This window comes from Rhamphochromis sp. 'chilingali' (assembly GCF_963969265.1).
Source record: "Rhamphochromis sp. 'chilingali' genome assembly, chromosome: 13".
Classification (NCBI taxonomy): domain Eukaryota; kingdom Metazoa; phylum Chordata; class Actinopteri; order Cichliformes; family Cichlidae; genus Rhamphochromis; species Rhamphochromis sp. 'chilingali'.
In genome coordinates, this window is record NC_137940.1 from 5,881,412 (window position 1) to 5,897,097 (window position 15,686).

The following is a 15,686-nucleotide window of genomic DNA, read 5'->3' on the forward strand; positions in this document are numbered from 1 at the left end:
CCCCTTCTCATGGCCGCACCCCCGACTCTACCCCCACACCCCTGAAACCTCACCCGTGAACTGATATATACCTCCTTAAGTTGACTTCGCCTCTTAAAAGATCACCTCTGTGTTGCATTTGCAGTCATGTTTATCTTCAGTGTGTTAACTCTAAATATTGTCCTTCAAAAACTTTCAATTCCAGTAATTTCAGTAAGCACTCTGTAAAAAAAAAAAGATTAAAAAAACAGTTTCTTCTTTTTTTAACTTAAAAGTTTAAAACTTTGCAATTTTCCACTGACAATGTTCCAAAGTTCACATTCTCCGAATGCAAAATTCTGCTTAAATGAAGGATAAATCAACAGGTTGACATGACTAGGAAAGCTTTTACTTTCATTATCACTTTAAAAAGACTTTTATTTAATTGATAAAATTAGAATGCCAAGCCTTTATATGAACATTCAATAAGTGTTACTTTAAATGCACAGAAGAACAATGACAAGATTAAATATTTCTATCAAAATTCATATATATATATATATATATATATATGCTGGATAGCATATATATATAGAGAGAGAGAGAGGAAAATAAAACTGTGCTTTTTTATCAATGTTGACGTTTTATACTTTTATACTGTATTTCCACATACACACAGATCATTTCAATTTACCATTTCTTAAGCTCCACATAATTTCTGCACCCACAACAATAAAGTGAAGGTAAACTGAACTTCATTTGAGGTACTAAAAAAATCATAACAGAAATCTTTTTTTTCCCAGAACAGTGCCTTTGTTACTTTGAATAGTCCACAAGTGGGCAAGAAGCAGCTATCACAAGAACCATTTAATCGGTTTAAATTAGCAGCAATGAAAGCTCTTCCAAAAATGAAAGCGTTTTTTTTTTCTTTGTTTTGTTTTTGATCTCAGAGATTTAAAAAAAAATCCAGACACAGTGTCAAGAGACTGCAAGGTGATCAAGTCTTTATATTTGACAGATATTCATTTGCATATTTTAAACCAGTGTTTAATTTCATGCCTAAAATAGCAAAAAGACTACCTTTCTCTATTTACCATCCAGGGCAGACAGTAAAAGACTCTAATATCATACAAAGACTTTGAACCAGCTTTGTTTCCCAAACTCTCACTGTAATATTTGACAACTACAAACACTGCACTAGCTATACATGCAGTTTGTCTCTGGCCACAGAAACATTAGATAAATTGGTGTTAAAAATCCTAACTTGTTAGAAATTCAGAGAAGACACTCTCACTCTGCTCTAAATGTGGACAAGGGGGATGAGAATGTGACTAATCCACAAAAAACCCTTGAGTGGAATGTGGATGGGAGCCGTGGTGTGTCAGAAGTGTTTATTACCAGCCATTTTCCACTGCTTCCTGAGACACACACACGGCGCAGAGTCACACATGCCACACACCACAATTTCATTTCTCTCTTGGCTGAGCTGTAAGACTTGAGTATCAGACTCCTTCTTTCCCCAAATGAGATCTACTTCGTTTCACATCAAGCATCAAAACCTTCCAATGAAGCCAGGATAGCGTACCGTCGCACGGCGAGATAGCACCAGCCCCAGAGAGACGTTCCAAAAACTGAAGCAGTTGCGGGTGGAGTACAGGATGCAGGGATAATGAAAACTGTGAGCTGTTCTAGGCCTCTTAAACTTATTTTTCCCCCCTTCTCCCTGAGTTGCTTCATATCGCTCTGTTCCCCCGATGGGCTGAGATGCAATCAGTGACACACTCTCTTGTAAGGCTGACACTCAACACTCAACACTCCCCCCCACGCACTTGTTTTACGATGCCACAGGCCATCTCAATCACATCTCATCACTTTCAGGAAATTGTACACACCCGTCCAGATTGGCAGATTAATGCACAGGATGCATCCAAGCGGAGACGCCCAGAAGCCTCCTTGATTGCAAACTCCCCCTTCTTTATGGACTTGTAAGAAGATTCGGTATCTGAAAAACAGCTAATGCCACAAGTCTTACCCACTGAGCCACAAGCGACCACTATAGGAGGAATTAGATTTGTGTCCTAATCAGCCTACAAGCCCTTAAGTGACCAGGCATGTCCCCATAAACATTCCTCTATTACTCTGAGGACTCAAAGATGCCATCTTCTTCACAGCTCATCCTAGTGTCCTGCTTCGCTTTGTTTCCTCACAGCACACGGGGACACTAACGGTTCATTCGTTACAGTTTAAAATATGTACAAGAAGTCACAGAGGCTCTGAAGAGAATTCTGTTTTTCTTACACACTTTAAGTTTCAGAGGTTTTAAGTATAGTGCAGTATAAACTAGACTATGTAGTATGCATTTACTACATAAAATCTGCCTCTGGCTACCCTACTGAGAGTACATACTAGTGTACACCAGCTCTGTTTGATTAAATGAGGAGAACCTTTAGGGTTCATTATGAATCAAAAATCCTCGGTACATTCCCCGCCCTAAAAAAAAAAAACTTTTCTGTATCATTCACTTCTACATTCCCTTTTACCTTTGATCATGCAGTTGAATCAGGACAGTTAGTCACCCATGACCACTCGGTGGAACAGTCGACACTGCAAAATTAGTGTCACACAGAGGTCCTCTTGCAAGCCAGTGAGGCACGGAAAAAGATAGTTCATGATGTACGCAGCTCAGCTCCACACACGTCCGAACGACTCCCGTGCCAGTTGAGTACGGTCCCCCCGACGCCTAGTACTGTCCTACACCTCTGCACTTTTTTGAAGCATAAACCATAAACCATCTGTATAATAAGGTGTGAAGACACGTGTCCAAGTCAACTGGTTCTTCAGGGCAGTTGAAGAGGTTTCTAATTGAGATTTACTTTTTCCACGTCTCCCGTTTAGTACTTTATTCATCAAAGATGACAGAGGGGATGTCTTATGTTACCAACAGATCAGGGCTGGGATTCAGAAGAGATGACCAAAGAGGAGAGAAACCTTTTAAGATTGGTTAAATAAGATGGTTTATAATGAATTAAATGAATGAGAAAAATGTTATCGGTACATTAATCATCAAAAACATAAAAGGATACTTTCTGATACTTCAAACAAGGATTGCTAAGGTGGATCAGTGACTTTCTAGACGCCACTGAATCACTGATCTCAAATATTACATAACTAATTATTGAAATGACAAAAAATAACCAGTATTTTTTTTCTTTCTTCAAAAACCGATTTGATTTAATCTTTGGTTCTAGCAGAATGCAGAATCATCCTCCTTTTAATCTGCATCTGACTGTGTGTTTTGATTGACAGCGACCTGACCAACCAACATCTGTCACCGCATTTCAATCCAAATGTTACTAAATTCTGATTATTGCATGTGAGTGCCAACAAAGCCAAGGCAAATGCAAAAGATCAAATAAAAACGAAATAAAATAAATAAATAACTCCGGTAAATAAATAAATCTCAGGTGAAATAACTAAAGCTGTTCCAACTTTAGCAGGAATAGACAGAAATATTAAGAAGACGAAAGTGCGCTTCTTTTCTAAGATATCTCAGAACTGATAAGCATGCAAAATTAGATTAATGAACACCTACACCAGCTTAAATTGAGCTGGCAGACACTGGTTACTTCAGCACACAAAGCAAAACAAGAGTAGCCACTGCTGACCAGAGTGCTGAAGTGGCAACTATTCACCAAGCCTTTGTCCGGTAATTATATTTCCGCAGGGCGGCTGTACGTATCAGCTCAGATCTCCCTGTTGGTGACCTCTGTAAATAATGATAATAAAGAGCGTACTTGTCGTTCCTAGTGTGTCCCTCCAAGACAATTCACCTGTCACCAAGTGGCCTGGCTGGCCCCTCAACTCCCCCCAAACCCCCTCATCTTGTTGTTGGCCGTTTGCCGGAGCACAGATCAGACGGCTCTCAGCCACGGGGAGTGGTGAGAGCAGTAGATGGAGCTTGTGGAGATCAGGGCTGGCTCTCTTCAACACAGCCAGCACCTCCAACAATAGCCGCCTCTGACAGCTTTGCATAATTCATCTTGTCGAGTCTCTCTCTCTTTCCTCTTTGACGCTCCTCTCTGCCTCTCCTCTTTCAGTTTCTCTTCAGTTCTTCTGCTTTTTTGTGCCTCCCAGCGCTTGGAGAAGGGGCGAGGGAGAACCAGGGCAGTGTTCCATCAGATGCTGCCTGTTTCCCCCTGACACTAGTGATTTTGGAGACACAGAAGTGTTTGTCTGCAGCGTGATGCCCAAACTCTGAATTCTGGATGCCATCTGAACCAGATTGTGTTCGTTTTTTATTGAGGCTCAATGCCTAAATTCCTCACTGCAACAAGAACTGTAGAACTATTACCTAAAAATACCCAGATCAGCATCAAAATTGTGATTTTTTTTTTTTTCTTTAAGTGCTGACGTGAATCGTGGGGAATCTGACCAAATAGTGCTGATATGCCACAACGACATTTTGGTATAATTCAGTCTTTATAAATGTACAGCTTCAGAGAGAGAAAGGCAGTTAGGAAGTGGAGAAAAGACAGCAAACAAAATCATGACAGCATTTACCAGCAATTAAATTTTAGCTGCAGCTATATCCTTAGTATACATGGTGACGGATGAGCTTACCACCCTCGGTGCGACTCTTAGGAAACACGATAAAATCCTACTCCATGCTAGGTCTCTCGTCTCGGTGTATGATGCATATTCACAAGTAGAGTAAAGTGATGCAAATCTCTGGTACAGTCACTTCACATTATTCCAGGCACATGGAGCTTTAAGCTTCATCCCTCATAGTTGCAGCGCATTTAAAAGACAAACAGAGGTACTGTGACTATGAAAAATAAATCAAAAAAAGCTGAGCTGAACTCAAAGCGTTTTGTTTTCTTATTTTTCCTGCCTGTCTCTAAATCACAGCGGTCAACGTCTAATCTTAACCATTTTATTGTTCGCCTTTTGTGTGTTATATGTGTGTGTGTGTGTGTGTGTGTGAATTAAATAATAAAAAAAGCATGTGCCAGTCCCAGGATACAACACAATAAGCTGAGCGCGGATGTTTACAAATCCCTCAAATAATCCTTCACCTGTGACTCATGTGAGTTATATATTCATTGAATCTTTAGTGGGGAAATTGCAAGCACAGCCAGATTCATTTTTTAAAATGTAATTGCTAGGTGTGGACAATTGGAATATAAAAACCCAGAGCTTTATAATGTTTTTTTGCAGTATCTCCTTGTATCTCAAATGGTAATAACGGGTTATTCAGTGAATTCGCACACACAGGCTACAGCATTTATCTGTATCCAAGGCTACAATTATTGAAGCCAGTTCTTATCAAAATAGGTGCTCCCTTCCATATCACACACCCAATTACACGAGACAGTCTTAATTCAATGAGCCACAGTTTGCTTTTCTCTCAAATTGGTATCACTGCAGTGTTATTTCAAATGGCGGATCTAAAGAAGTAATGATGTCCATGGTCATTCACTTAATTGAGAATCTTGCAAGACACTGTCAACAATTATCATCTAATACTCGCACAAAATGAATTGACTCCATTGCTGACAGACTTCTACCGTCCTGCAGCAATTTAAAGAGAAATCCATGATCGAGCCGCTGTTACGGAAATAAAATTAAATTGTAGCGATGCAGCTGCAGAGTAACGATGCAACAGAGAAATCAAAAAACAATCGAGGAGGGCTGAAAGAAGCCGTATCTGTCCACAACAGTAAACTTGTAAACAAAACATAATGGGTAACAACAAAAATGACGCTGACAAGAATAAAAACTTCATTGTAGACATCTTATTTATTTAGACTGGAGTGCATTGTTTAATTACAGATTATAAATCCAACATCAGTCTTGCCTGACAGTCTAATCTGGACATCTGTAGAACTACTGTAGCCAATCAACAAGCACTCAGAGAGTGGATGAAAATCATTACTCAAACTATATTTAAAATTCTGCAAGCATACAAACCTGGCAACCAGATAAAAATTCAAATGCGCAGAGATATTCTAAAGTGCTGACATTGGGTGTCATTCAAATGCATCTCACACGATTGTACCACAAACTAAACCTCCCTCTTTTAGGATGTGCAGGAGGAGATGGAATATACGCAGCAGTCACATAACAGCGCTAGACAACCGAAGAGTATAAGGGAAAGCTTCAATGGAGAATACTGCAATGGGAGCGCAATACTCAAGAGCTGCTGCAACTGCTGGAAAACATCAAATCTGACCAAACACAGACATAGTGCAGTAGCGGTTAGTCTTCATAGGCGTTACAAAATAAATCAATGTACCTACGCCAATACTACCGAATTAGAAGAAATTTTAAAGCACACAATGAAAACAATTTACAGAGAATAATAGGTAGAGAGCGTTTCTTCTTTAGACCAATTGTGCCACATAAACCCTACAATACATAAAGAAACTGGAGGGTTTTATTCTCTTGTTGTCAGCTTTTTAAGGCGTATGTAGGTCATGATGGCACACGATCAGACTACTGAGAGACTGCAGGCCTTATAAAAGAAACATCAATCTGAAAATTCACCACATCGCACTGGTTTTTCTACTTCCAGGGGTGAAACTTGTAGAATCTGGCCTGTAATGATCAGCCAAGCCTGAATTCTGAATGCACACTGCTCTCCGCTGGAAGTCAAAGATTGCTGACCTGTATACCATTACACCAAATCAGATGCACCAGTTTTACACTCTTCAATGCTCTGATATTCAATATTTTCTCCTTCACCCTGCTGACAATAAGGAGACAGAAATGTGTTACTGACTGGCTTCCCACATGAACTAGCACCTTTGCCTTGTCCCAATCATCGCTCTTCGTCACCCACCAGACCTGAGGCTTTCAGCATCAGAGAGGTCACGTCAACTGAATTATTGAGGCCATCAACCGGCTCCATCGACAACCGTAGCTGACGCCCAACTTCCCACTGGGCTGTCCAGGGGCCACAAAAGACCAGACCTAAGGCCCTTGGCAGATGGAAGCTATTCTGGGAAACCTTTTCCAGGATCGGTATTTCTTAATGCAAGTATAGCAAAACAGCAAAAGTCGTTTTTCTTTAGAATTTTGGCAACATGGACCACTGCGAGGGGAAGATAAAAAAATCTTCAATTTAAATAATGAATCGGTTTCATCAATATTTTAATGTGAGCTGGACAATACACAAGTATGACTCTAATAAGCTATAACATCCTTTAAAAATGTAACAATTCCTGACATCGTATTCAGATCCTTTGAATATAATGTCTGTAGTTCATGAAAGCCGAACCTAGACACCGCAGAGGTATTCGCTCAGAGCAATTTTCACAAGCAGAGAGCACAATGCATTTCTATTTTATTCTCCCTGTGACACAACTAAGCACATTTCTGTTTGGCTCTCCCCACCAGCCTCAGCCTGGAGCATGCAGCGAGAGTTGCACTGTTACAAAGTCAAGCCCACTCCTCAATCTTGCCACTTGGTCTTGACCCAGAAAGTCCAACGGAGCATGCTGAGCCATAAATGTTAATCTGTAGGTTACAACAGTGTGAAGTGGTGCTGCCCCCAGAGCTGGACCAGCAGGACAGCATCCTGTGGCTAATCGCAGGTGGCTTTCATCTCAGCCTGTTTCGGCCAAAAACCTCAAAACAAAACCAAGAGGTGTCATGCTTGAATAGTCCTTTTTCTTGATTTTAAGTAATCCATACAAAGCCAAGGGAACGGCTTTCACTTCATCACAAACAATTACCAGCTTGGCTGCTTTGTCTGAACGCCTACGCACAACATCACCACCAATGTATTTGCATGCATGTGTGCAATGAGATCCAGAATTCAGTTTGTGTTACGCACAACACATTAGGTCATGCAGTCAGCCTACAATAGCCATGAGCTGGGTAAAATAACTGTTCCTTTGAGAACATTCCTCTCTCCCCCCCACCAGAATGCAATGGCAGGATTCACATTATACTAAGCAGATATTCAAGATGAAAAATACTAATTAAATCCATCTTTAGTGCTGATATAAAATGCCATTTATATTCCCGACTGTTTCAAGCCCTTCCCGATATCCATATTTTAATTTAATAAAACTTGGTTATGAATTGTAGAATAAAATGGTGTTATATAAAGAAAAAAAAGCATATACCGTATACCCCTGAAACAGCTTACATTTATGCCATGTTTCCCCCCCAACCCCCTCTCTCACGCAGCATACAATGTAGTTAAGGACCACAGTGGCAATGCATCAAGTGCTGTCACTAAATATCCCTACTCTAAGCACATTTCAAGAGCGTGCAATCTCTTCCCTCCCAAATGCTAGGGTGACTTTCAGCAATAATTTGGCAACTTGCGCAGACCACAAACAACTTTTCTTTAAATGGTAAACTTTGCTGCAGGAGTCACATCCCTGACAGTAATCCTCTGAGGTGAGGTCATTAAAGCACATATGCAAATCGGTCCGTCAATGGAGGTTTTGCCATCACGACGCTTGGTTTCTTTAACTTTCTAAAGGCCTGAAGAATGCACCGTGGCATGCTTTACTTTCACGCCAACTATTCATCATGATGTCTGGCTATTCTCATGGGAGGAAAGGGAAAATGTACTCAGAGAGAAAACAGGTGAAAGAGACTACAGCAGACAATAGCCAGACAGGCTGTGTGTTAATAGTAACAGATTAGAGGGCAGCAATTATGTAAAGTAAATATGACATGGAACCGATCCGTTGAGCCCAGGGAACTGTGGGTAGTTTGTCAGGCTGCATTAACCTTCACGTGTTTGCTCTGATGTGTTGAAACAGGCGACTCGGCCATGCTGTTTGCCATATCAAATGTTATAATTCCTAAGGTCATCTTCCGAGCCACTGTCAGCATCTACAAGTAATATGATGAAATATTATAAGCGCAGGCCTGTGCATCGACTCTCCTTCCATATCTCTCATATCTTAGAGGAGTAATTTTTACAGATGGAGAGCAGTCATTTCGATTGCCCCTTAACAATCTATAAAACTGTTTAGGGGCAGTATTCAAGCGGCATTATCCCTAAAGGAGGCAGTTCTCATCACACAGAATATTAAATTCTCCACAGGAATAATGAAAGGGGAAATTACTTAAGGATAGGAACACAGAGTGGCAGTGTTATGTACACAGTTCTTCTAATATTTCTGAATTAATTAGATCATTTTGAGCTCCAAGCGTAGAAAAGAAAATAAATAAATAAATAAAATCAGAATTTCAAGGACTCTGCCGCATCAGAAACTGTAGTCACCTGCTTTGATTACTGGGCTTGAAGCAGCAATGAAGTTTAAAGCTGAGGTATTTGGCTAAAGCCTGAATAAGAGGGGTCACAGCAGAAAAGCCAAAATATCCCAGTTCCAGATGCGTAATCACCTGCCACATTATGGCAAAGCGTGTACTAGACAACTACAGTGGGTTATTGCTTTTCTCTGCAGAGCTGTGTAAAATATGTCGACAGCCTAATATTCACCAGGTCTGTTCTGACTCCAGGTGTGTTTCTGAAGACTGTAAACACAACACACTTCATTTATCAGGATGCTGCTGCAGTCACCAGAACATTAGTCATATAGATTGTTATGTCTTATTCAGAAAAGTCAATTTCAATTATTACCAGTGCCTTGAAAAAAGATAATACAAGCTGCACTCATGTTCTGGGGCCCTGCTACAAAAACACATGTTCAATATCACCCAATAAGTGTCACTGTAATGCATTTACAGGCTTACACAAGAAACACAGACTGTGTCTCTGCTGTTTGAAGCCTTTCTTTGTTGCTATGTGACCCGATGCAAAGCCAAAAGCTAAAGATTAGAAATATATTGATCGCTTATATACATATTTTTAAGTAATACGCCTCTGACTACCTATCTAATATCTAATCTTGCTGTTTTATTTCTGTTTCATATTATTTAAATTTTCATAGAAGTATTTCTTATGATTTACAAGAACAGCGGGAACAGTTCACCACTCAGGCCTGAAGTGGTGAAGATCTACACTGCTTTACTGTTCCAGTCCTTGACAGCAAATGGCCTCAACTGCTGCAGTTCCTCAATAGCACTCAGGACAATAGCAATAAATCACTTTAGCTGGACAGATATTCTTGTCCTTCTGGGCTATCATATGGACCCAGATGCATGTTTTTGCAGATTGCGTTTAGTCTGATCCCTGCCAGAGCGAAATCAGATCAACGTTTCTCTCTGCCTCATGCTAAGTGCTAAGACAAGTCATAATTCCACATTGCTGAGCCACATGGAAAGTTGAAATTAAACCATCTGATGTCTAAACTGTTGTATTTAATTAAAATAACTTCTTGCCGGTTTTGAAATCCTGCTAATCCTGAAAACCAAAATCAATTTACAAATTGCACGTTCCATATGATTTTTGCCAGGCAACAGCCCCTTCCTCCTAACCCCCAAAACGCATGTAGAAGGTTGTGATTTCTGCTGGCATTTGTCTGTACCAACATGCTTGGAGGTTCTGAACAACTGCGTAATACCCGACCTTTCTAGAGGCCTGTTTTGAGGCAAACAAAAGGTTCTTCTGATGAACTTTCTCCATCTTCTGCTCCTGAAGCTTAAACCACAAATGTGGTACAAGTTAATGTATTTCAAAACCTTTAACATTATTATTAGATTAAGCAGACCATTTCTGTGGTTGGCATACCGCTTATATTAGGCTCCTGGGTGTTTTTGTAGCAATATATTTTTGGAAAAATTATTTTTTTGTATCCAGACCATCCCTCAAGACCCCTTATGGAGTGTAAGTTTAGATGTGACTGTGATTAGATTGGAGATAATTATGTTATTACTGTTATCATTACTGAAAAATAAGAGTTTAATAATGTCAAAAGAATAAATAAAATACTTTTTATATATTTTTCCTAGAATTCTCAAAGATCTATGACAGCAAAATCCTTATAAACACACACACACTCACACACACACACACACACACATATATATATATATATATATATATATATATATATATATATATATATATATATATATATATATATATATATATATATAGCACGATATATAGCACTCGTTAAAGGACATCAGGTGAGTTTTGGAAACTCATCTTTTTCATCACTTAAAACTGGAATACAATAACCCCCCACCACTCTGAACGGAATATCAAGAAATTGATACATCTTGCATCTGTAGCCTGCCCACTGCAGCAATGCATTTGCTAAACATATAGGCTATAACGCATAATCCAAATATTACCCAACTCATTTGTTTCAAGGTAGTGGAGAAGAGGGGCTGGGCGCCAGGTGGGTTTCGGGTTCGCATCTTATCAAAAGACTCAATACAGCATGCAGACCAAATTAGACACCATTACTGACCAGGGGATAACGATCCTGTGGCTTATTTAAATTACGCGGATGGAGTCTATTTAGAGTCAATGCAAATGGGGGAAATCTAACTACACACTGACCTGCATGAAGCGTCTTCGAGCCTGTCCGAAGCAGCGGCACATAAACTTCCAACGGTGCGCTTTAGTCCAAACTTGCAGGAAGCGGGGAGCTGAGCGCGACGCGATACGTTTCTTACAATGACCGCGTTTGCAATTCAGCACAGTGTGGATTCTTCAGAGAGACCTCTTTCACTACTCCCCGGAATTCTCTCGGCTTGATTAGAGGCTGAAGCTCGGAACAGCCGACTTGTGCGTGAACGTTGTGCTGCTGCTTGGTGACGGAGCAAGGAGCTTCAGCTGGCAGCTCCGCGCGAGAAACGTGTTTCAGCCTAGAAATCTTCCCAGTAGTCCCGGTGGCTGAGCTCAAGCAATACTTCCGACAATGCAGTTGTCCCCTCTCTGAGGTAACACCGTTATATATATTTTTTCCAGTCGCCAAGCACTTGCGCTGGATGTTTAAAAGCAGAAAACTCACTCGGTGAGGATGCGGAGTCTCGCCAGCCGCTCTGCTACTCCGTTGTCCGATATGCACTTGTCAGCTGATAAACTGCGCATCCCGTCGCTTCCCTCAGCCTCGCCTCTGGTCTGCCTATCAGGAACGGGTTAGGCCGTAGGGGTCAACCACACGGGTGAGCAGCAACAAGCACACAGCTGCACCTGTGAAGAAAACGAGTCCCATTATTAGACAAAGAGAGCGTTTACCTCCAACGACACTGTAATAACCAAAACTACCTTTGATACACTGCTACGCGTTTGTTGCTGCCACTTAAATAAGTTCCAGTTTGCATGCAAGCTAGAATTATATATATTCCTCAATTTGATTGTGAAAGCGCAGAGGCGGATTTACTCAGAGCCACAGCTTCCAGTCAGCCCACCTGCCTGTTTTCCTTCAGCCTGCTCGCTCCTCTCTTCTCTTTTGTATTGAGAAGCTGTTCATTAAGCTTACCTATGGCCGCACGCGCGCTGCCACATAATTGGCTAACTCACAAATCTCAATTTCTCACCTTCAGTGTGACTGACAAAGGGAAAGGCAGAGTGATGTAAATAAATGCGATATTTCTCACAGAAGACTAGCAGCTAAGGGTTATTCAAGCTGTTAAACTGTTGGGTAAACAAGAAGGCCACAACGACGACGCTTGGTGTTGAAATTAAAATGTTGCTGTTAGTCTGGCTGTCGAATAAAGATTGATTCATATTGTTTTGCTCCATCCACCATCTGTGGTGGAATTGATCAACTGCTGCAGAGATATGCAATAAATATGCACAATTTGAGTTCAGTCAACCTAAACCAACACTAAGAAAGGTTATTCTAATGAATTTTGTCTCCCCATCTTTCATATGAACCTTCAATAAAATACGAGCATGCTTTGTGCATGCTTAGATAGAGCGTCAGTTGCGGATCTTATAGAAAGAATTGAAGTCCTTCACTGCTTTGTAAGTGTGAAAACTTCATCTTGATGAGCTCCAATTACAGAGATAAGTACACTTGCCTCCCAGCCATTCTCCATCCTGCTAAAACCAAAACCACATTTACTTTGAATTAGCTTTGTGATGTATGAAAACATATAAGACGCTATCTGATAGCCTTCAAATGGTAGCATTTAGAGGATATACCACGGAAAGCAGAGTTTCATTAATTACAAAAGCAATGCCCACTAATCCCACTAGAAAGGCATTTTGAGGCTGAGTCGTTTTGGTTCTGAGGGAGAGAGAAGAGAGAAAGACAAACAATACCAATGGTAGATCACAGACCTTCAAACTATGGTCTGCAGGCCCCCACAGCTCAATAGGGGGCCCACTACTGCAGATCTGACTGGGCATTTTTTTTAATCCCCTTCCTGAATTTACCCCACGTCTGACCACATGCAGTGATGAAGTTATCACTGAGGACAGCTTTTCTCCAAGCAAAATCAGCTCTAGCCTTCGATGCTTGATTCTTCTATTATACCCGGGAGCACATCAAAAACTTGCCTCCATCAAATGGCATTATCTGCATGAAAGGCAACTGCCCAACAATCTATCTCCCACTCTGCCATTCTATCTTCAGTCAAGGGCATGCACAAAAAAAAAAGAGGAAAGAAAGGACACAAAAAAGGAGAGGAATTCTTGTAAGGGCTGCTGAAGCCAGTACCCCTCCTTCTTTTCCCTGCTTCAAGTCAAACTACTTTTTTCCCGCTTCTGTAATATTCTTGGGGGCTTTTCAGAGAAACTGTACGTGGAAGTTAGTTACTAAGCAACATATTCACACATTTCATCAACATGAAGGTTCTCTTAAGTTCAGTAAACCAGAGGGTTAATGATAGATTAAAAGTCCTTTGGTTTTTTGAACCAAAGAAAATAGCTCATTCAGTTTCACAAAAATGTTCTTTTACTACGACTTGAATCAACTTTACATCCTTAACTGAGATTTCCCATACCTTAGACAAAGCTTTATTTTCTCCTAGTCACACACAGTGCGTGTCAGTGCAGTCAACTGTGCCCTCTATTGGAGGCCAGTCACTTTCAACATCCAAATCCAAACACAAATGCACAAGCGTTTTACATGATGAAAAGAGCATTAATCAAATCTGGAACAGCACTTGAATAGGATGAAAAACTCAATCAAAGAAAGTGCTTGATAGCAAACAAATAAATTACATGCACACATGTTATAGATCAGTAGCTTCTAAATAGGATACCGTTTTATCAGTATGAACATGAAGTGCCAGTGTCTTTTTTAGAATGATAGATAAAAGTCAATATTAGTCCACAAATTGCAGGAATGTAGTAGACACGTGCAGCATTGTTATTTGCTGCATTTGCTTCCGAGGCTACGTAAGGCTTGCAGGATGTGTGCCGGAATATACAAAACATGAACCAGAAACATCACTATTGAAGCCCAAGAGCACAGCATACATTAAAGAACAAAACACCATATCTTTCTTGAGCCCTGTATGTTTTACATATGTACAGAATCAGCAGAGAAAACAGATGGGCCACACCACGGGGACAGAGAGACTTGTGGACATAATAAAAAGCAACATTGACAAATTATGCATACACTCCCTTACCCATCCTATGTATGCAGGAATTTGTCCCCAAGGGGTTAGACAGTGAAGCTGATGTGTTAGAAACTGTGTCTTGTCTTGTCTTGTCCAATGTGTTTTAAAAAGCAAAAGTAACAATGGATGTGTTCCCTATATGTGCGCGGTACATTATATTCACACTGTAAAGGCTATTGCCTTTTGTTAGTCCAGTATTGTGTTCCACAAACTAAACAGACATGTATAAAGGGATTGGACAGAACTTCTCTTTTCATGTGGAAATGAATCACTTCCAAAGGGACAAAACAGCTTTCACCCTTGGTTATACCGTGAGGACTTTGGGGAAGCACCTTTTTCTATCTGTGGAGAAGGAAAATGAAAAAAAGAAGGATTTTAATACACAAACACAAATTTATGTCACATAATATCAATGTTGTTTTTCAATATAGTGTTAAAATCAAAAGGAAGTGTCAGGCTGTGCAAATGAATCTAATATTTATTCAGAGGTGTGACATCTCTCAGTCACCTAGAGTGGGAGTGTTTGGGAGGGCTTTGGTGTTCTTCTGAGGCTATTCTCTGAGCACGTCTATTGATTATGGTGGGTCCCTTCAGTATCACCAAGTCATGTTAGGAAAATGCCACACAGTCAGAAGAAAATTAGTGAAATAAAAGACATAAATATAAAAAAAAAATCACAGCTTTTCCTTGCCTTACCTTATGAGACAACATAATATAAACCTTAGCTCAAGGTTAATTATGTTAAACACGTCTGGGTTTGTTTTTGTTTATGTTGTCTTTAATAATCAGCTTTTGGACTTTGGGGTTAAAAAATATCACAGAAGGAAAAAACAAATCAATTTATAAATTTTAATCAATTTTTAATTAAATCCACCAACTACTTAAATTTTGAGTAAACAGAAGTTCAGTTTGGCTGAAAATGGACGTACAGTAAAAAAGAACACCTTTTGAAATATCAGACAGGCTCAGTGTCATTCAGAATTTTTTAGATGGATGGACAACCTCAAAGGCAATAGACCTGTGGCAACTCAAAGCTGCTGGTGGAAGACCTTGTGGGCTGCATTCATTTAATTTAAAAAGATTAACTGGTAAGCAAGGAGGGCAGCCTCGAGAGATAAAAGGATAAAAGACACCTTTTTTTCTGGGTAGGAGGCAGACATTTGAAGAATAGACATGAGGCTGTTATATTTTCTTTGAGTATCATATGAATACATATCTGTGTAACCTAAAAAAAAGACAGGCTGAAAACATTCTGGTTACTCATCAGG

General features: G+C 40.2%; 1 protein-coding gene across 7 annotated transcripts in view; it reads right to left on the reverse strand.

Moving 5' to 3' along the window:
* Positions 1 to 12,246, reverse strand: part of LOC308408365 (teneurin-3) — a 139,250-nt gene extending 127,004 nt beyond the window's left edge. For 6 of the 7 annotated variants that reach the window (XM_080900556.1, XM_080900557.1, XM_080900555.1 and 3 more), the window contains exons 1-2: positions 12,110 to 12,246; positions 11,399 to 12,034 (exon numbers count right to left, since the gene is read on the reverse strand). The gene's annotated coding sequence lies outside the window, so the exon portion shown is untranslated. Of the gene's footprint in view, positions 1 to 71; positions 202 to 11,398; positions 12,035 to 12,109 lie in introns of all 7 variants that reach the window. The other variant, XM_080900552.1, reaches the window with a different exon arrangement.
* Between the last annotated feature and the right edge of the window lie 3,440 nt (positions 12,247 to 15,686).